The sequence below is a fragment of the Pteropus medius genome, unplaced genomic scaffold, assembly GCF_902729225.1.
Source record: "Pteropus medius unplaced genomic scaffold, Ma_sr-lr_union100, whole genome shotgun sequence".
NCBI classification, from domain to species: Eukaryota; Metazoa; Chordata; class Mammalia; order Chiroptera; family Pteropodidae; genus Pteropus; species Pteropus medius.
This window is the reverse complement of record NW_024344378.1, coordinates 25,587,576-25,593,797: the sequence shown is the minus strand read 5'-3', so window position 1 is coordinate 25,593,797 and position 6,222 is coordinate 25,587,576. Positions and strand designations below refer to the sequence as shown.

Here is a 6,222-nt window from a genome sequence, read left to right as displayed (position 1 = left end):
ATTAAAAATAAAATTACATAAACATAACTAAGTTATAATTAAAGCGTATGTATTAATTAAACAAAGAGCATATATATACTCAAAACTCATCACTTCCTAATTATTCTACTATATTTTACTATTATTGAAGCTCTTGAAGTTATCTGTGTCTATTGTATTTGTGTGGTAGAAATACTAGAAAATGATGGTTTACATCATTTTCTTCCTACCAGCTCTGTTTACAGTGATGTCAACACAGATGTTGATGACAAAGCAATGTCATGTTACCTAGAAATCGGCCACACTGGAGTATTTACACTATAGAAACTGGCAAGTTATACAAATTAGGGCCATGTTTTACCATTGTTAAATATTTATACCACTGCATTTATACAATTGTAGAGAAATGAAATAGTTAATTAGCTAACAACAGAACTAAAGGTAGAATCCATTTCTCCCAGCTCCATCCACGCTTTTTGGATCATGTTTTCAGAAGTTGTTTTTTAATCCTTACTTTACTGGCATACTCCAACACCTATTAAACATCTCTAAACAATCTTTACCCAAAAGTGTGAAAGTGTTTTCAGGCTATTGAGAAAGTTATAGAACTTCATTCAACAAACATTTATTGAGCAATTGCTGTGTGCTAAATACAAAGAAGACAAAGATAAATAAGACATAAAACGTCCTCAAATAATAATGTCTCAGACTTTAGGTTACAGAGTTAATGAAAGTCCTTAAGCTATTACCTTGTATTAAATTAAATAATATAAATTAAATAATATATACACATATAACATAATATAAATAATATATTTTATTAATATATTATATAAAACATACATATGGTACTATAAATTAAATATATATAGTTGTGTGTATATGCATATATACACAGATGCTTTACTATCATATAGTGGTCTACACTTAAAAAAATGTGTAGATAGGGTCCTATAGTAGAAAGAGGTAAGTGAAGCAAAAAAGTGTAATGATTGAGAACATGAGCTTTGAAGTCAGACTAACTTGGATTCAAGTCCTGACTTGATCCCCTGCTAGCTCCATGACCTTGGGCAAATTAACTTCTCTAAGCTTTGGTTTCCTGTAAGAATAAAAATAGTAATCTCCTTGTAAAGTTTATTTGAGGATTAAATAATAATCTATGTAAAGTACTCTATGACTGGTAGAGCCAGCACTCAGTAAAAATATAGCTTAAAACAAACCTCGAAGAAGTAAGTCTTAAAAGATAAGAATATTAATTCTTTGGAATTACAATTTATGTACTTCTGAAGTTTGAATTTCTGAGTAAATCCTGGTTTACTCTGGGTATGATCGCCTCCCAACTTAGAGTGGGGTCTCATATGAGCTCTTCGCAGACACACAAAGCGCCCTTAGACCTCCGTGCTTGTCCTTGTGCCCCTTCTGTGTCCTCTGGTGAACCCACCCCACATCTGACATCTCACTCATTACTCACTTTTCCCTCGTTCCTCACTGACATTTCACTTCCAACCTCGCCAGCCACCGAAAGTGCTTTTACTCAGATCATCATAGATTACCCCGCTGATTTTTTTTATGGAGTTTGATGCTCTAGTGATCACTTCCTCCATCTTTAGGTAAGTTTTGTCCAGTTTTGCTTTTAAATTTATGTCCCCAAAGGTGGAGAAAGCGGAGGAAGGGAGGCTTGAGGGATAAGAATATTAGTTAAAGCTGTGTTTTCACCTTGATTTCTTTTAAGAATGAATATTATTCAGAGAAATTTTATAGTGGCGCTTCGTGACATTTTTTAAGAGGGGAAATGCTTCTCGTTAACATTGTTGCTGTTGATTTACACAGTCAGAATTATTTAGAGTCATTCATATGTGTACCATGTGCTTCATCTCCCTTCTTGCATCTCAGACATTCCCCTGGGTTAATTTTCCTTTATGAGGGACATCCTTTAAGAAGCACTTTTAATGTGGGTCTGTTGGTAAATTTTCTCAATTTTTATCTAAAAATATCTTTAGTCTCATTCCTGAAAGATAGTTTCTCTAAGTACATAATTTTAGATTGAAAGTTATTTTCTCTCAGCACATTGAAGATATTATTCAACTGTCAATTGACTTCTATCGTTGTAAAGTCTTCTGTCAGATTAATTTTCATTCCTTTGAAGGATTCCATCTTTGCTTTCTGACTTCTTTTAACATCTTTTCTTTGTCTAGAATTTATCCTGCTTCAAATTCATTGGAATTCCTGAATAAAGGATTGGAATTATATCAATTTGGGAAAATTCTCCGCATTCTCTTTTACTTCCTTCTGGATTATCCATTAGATGTCTAGGGGACCCTTTCACGATCTTTTTGTTTACCTACCCTCTCTTTCTTATTTTTTGGTCTTCTTTCTTTAAGCGGAGGAAGGGAGGCTTGAGGGATAAGAATATTAGTTAAAGCTGAATATTAATTAAAGTTTGTTTAATTTCTCCAGATCTATTTGGTTTCTTTAGTTGTGAATTTTCCCCCTGTGGTTTAACACGTCCATTGAATTTTAAATTTTATGTCTTAATTTCTGGAAGTTATGGTTGGTTCATTTTCAGATCTGTTTTTTATTCGTGTTTTTGATTCTTTTTTTCTTAAAAACATTTTGTTTTATTGATTGATTGATTGATTGATTCATTCATTCATTCATTCATTCATTTATTAGGCGAGGCAACCCTTGGTTGACCTCACAGATTGCAAGGAACTTGTCAGCTTACAATTCCTTTTTAAAAAAATTTTAAACACCTACCGCACCTGGTCTTCCTAGGTGGTCTCCCATCCAAGTACTAACCAGCCCAACTCTGCCTAGCTTCCGAGATCAGATGGGATTGGGCTTGTTCAGGGTAGCATGGCCGTAGATGCTTAAGAACATTTTAGACAGTCTAATTTTATGTTTTGTATCTAGTAATTCTAATACTTGAAGTCTTATGAATCAGGTTTGGTTATTGGTTGTTTCTGGTGTCTTTCACACTTTAGGGCTTGTTTCTTTTTATGTAATTTTTGGTTGTGAACTCATTTGCTGAAACTTTTTATTTTAAATAAAATTTTCCTCATCCTTTTTTTGGACAATGTATGTAATACAATTGGTGGCTCCAAACCTCTGTGTGTGGCCAAATTTGTGGTTACAAAGTCTCAGGGCAATTTTTTTTGTTATTTCTGTTACTGTTAGCTCTACCCAGAGCCAGGGCAAAGATGACCATTTTTTTGTTGTCTGCCGTGGTTGGGTGGGTTTTCTTCTAGATTACTTTATTCTCGGGGCATAGCCTATCTGAGTCCTGGCTTTATGCAAGGTGGTCTGGTTCTTCAGCCTATATGGAGTACCTGAAGACCCAGATGACCCTAGCATAGGCAGTGGTGGCAGTTGTCACTTAGCTCTGGTCTCCTGCTTTAATTTTGGCCTCGGGGAGGTGAAGTACTCCTATTTTCTTGGAAACTTATCACTTTATTTTAAAGAAGGTTTTCTATATTTTGTCTAGCATTGTAAACATTCTTTATAGCCATGGTGTTTCAAGATATCTGAGCTACTGTTCTGCTGGAAATGGAAATCTGTGTGTGTTCTTTGATTGCTGACATTCTAAGTGTGCTTTTATTATATCTTACAGCTGTGATTTCTTGCTAGCCCAAGTGAAATTAATTTCTGATGACGGAAACCAGGAGAAAAATGGAATTCACATAATGGAAACTCCTTTTCTAGGAAATTTGACTCTTGGCTTACTCTGCAATCAGCTATAACTAGCTTACATGGCAGTCATTGAATATATAGTTACTGAGCACCAAGGACTCCTAACGAATGGCAGAGCTTCCTAGCAAACATAGGGCAGCATTTCTGTTGATAAGAAATTCACAAACTAGCATTGTAGATTCTCAGGATACTTGGATAGGAAGGGTCAAAAAGATCCCTTAGACTAACTTCTCATTTGCAGCTGAATGGGTTGGTGGGCAGAGAAAGTATTTTATTCAGGGTCATAGAGCTGGTTAGCAGTGCCTGGGGTTTCCTCCAAAGAAATTAATGCAGAAACTCTTATTTTTTGAAATTTGCTTATGAATTGATTCAGACATTTGTTCACTGAACATTAATTGAATACTTTCTCTGTGCCAGGTCCTAGTATGCCCTTCAGTTAGTAGGTACGCAGTAAATGAGGAATACATACACATGTTTGCTTGTATATAGACAGATCCTCGACTGCTTATAAATCTCTCTCTTCCTCCTCCCCTTACCCTCTACCCTGACACTGAGCTACGTACTTCCACATATAGGTGAGAGGGTCTGTGGCTGGTGGGGAGAATCATAAAACAGGAAAACTACAGAGCCCATGGGACGTGGATAAGATTTGCTGAGTTGGAAACGCTCAGCCTTTACTCTTGGGACCATGACCCAGGGAGGGAAAGAAATCAATGAGAACCGGCCATTGGCATGTATTTGAGTTCTGACACTGCCACATGCTAGCTATTAGACTACCTCAGAGCCTCAGTTTCCTCTTCTCATAGAATGAGAGTTAGCACTACTGAGCCCTAAGCACTCAAATGACACTGTCCTTGCCTTTAAAAACACATATGAAAAAAAGTCAGAAAAGGGATTTCCACAATGTTCTAAGTAACAAGAAAAAAATCCTTAATTCATAATGCCAAGAAGTCCACGTGGATCTATTGAGCCAGGATGGATATATCTACAGCCCGGCTTACACTGGCAAAGAGGGGCAGTCATTCCTGTGAGTCCATCACTGTTCCTCCTTAGAGAAGGAATCTTGCCAAGTCTGGCTTTAGCTCTTGTTCCTCAAATGGAGGCTATAGTATCATGTAGATTACCCAGCCACTAGGGGGCCAGAGTCATTCATAAAAGGCTGCACTTAGCAATGAAATCATAAAAATCTCAAATACCTTTAATTTGGGGAACCTGCTTTTGCAAAACCAAATTCTGTTTGAGTGTAGAAGCCAACAAAAATAAACAACCGGAACAACAAACAATACAAACATCTTGGCATCCCACGAGAAAGCTATAACTCATTGTTTGATGAATGAATGGATTCAACTCTTCCCAAAGACAACTCTGCTCATTCAAACACTGTCAAGGATAATTTTTCATGACTTCAAAGTTAGGTTTTAAACTACCTTCCAGTTCTCACCATGAAAGCAGGGTTCCCGGATGGGTCCGTTTGAAACAACCTGTGTATAAGCTGAGTAGCTGGTACTGTGTGGGGAGTTGGCAGGTTGAGTGTGTGTGTGTGATGGTGGGGTTTGGACACCCATAGGCTACAGGAAATATGGGTGGGCTTGGGTGAAGGGCTCTGCAATAAGAACCTCTTACACATCTGCATGGAGGATGGCATCCCAAATGGACTCTGCTGGGTCCGAGCCTGTGAAACGGGTTCAGTCTGACATCTGCCTCACTCTGAGGGTAAAAAGAAAGTTTGCTAACTGAGGAGAGTGAATCAGATACAGATGCTGCAGGCCGTGGGCTTGCCCTGGCTTGCCCGTCTTCCTGGCAAGACAAGCAGTTATTAGAGGCTGGTGACGACTCCCTGTGTCTGGGGACGAGCTGTCTGCATTTCTAGGAGCCGGCTCCTTCCCAAGGGGAAAGAAAGGTGCCAGGCTGTGGAAGGGTCCAATTATTGGCGGCTCTGTTTCGCAGAATGATTGTCTTTGAGTGAAGTATGTGTTATAGAATCAAACTTGGCATTTTCACTTAACATAAAAGACTCTTGGTTCTTACATGCCGTGTACACATATAAAAAAAGGAGGAATTCTTTGTACTCTTCTCAGGAACTGGCTTCAGAGCGGCTTTGCTGCTATGAGAGTCTTCCTGGACAATTACCTCCCAAGAACAATTGCAAACACTGATTTTATAAATGGGGTTTTCTAATTAATTTGTCTTTTGAATGATACGTTTATTCAACTTTCTTAAGAGATAAAAAATTCTTAATATAACTATCAAAGGTAGCCATTTTTGCTAACATCGTTGTAATCAGATCTGAGGGGCTGAATGGGCCATGGGCATCTTTCCAGGATCAAATATCTACGACGGAAGAATTTTCCAGGAGCTTTTGGGATATGTGTAGTCTAGCATTACAAGCTGGAAAACTGAAAATCACATTTTGGGGTCTCTGAGTGGGTCTACATTTGGTGGCTAATGGTTCAGAGGACCATTCTGACATTCACCTTTGAGCAAACCAGTAAGCTAGTGTCATTGACCTAGTACTGTGACTTCAACAAGTGACTCTGGATTTTAGAATCTCAC

General features: G+C 37.8%; 1 pseudogene; it reads right to left on the bottom strand.

Moving 5' to 3' along the window:
* Positions 1–2,729: 2,729 nt before the first annotated feature.
* On the bottom strand, positions 2,730–2,847 carry LOC120610100 (uncharacterized; annotated as a pseudogene).
* Positions 2,848–6,222: the final 3,375 nt, after the last annotated feature.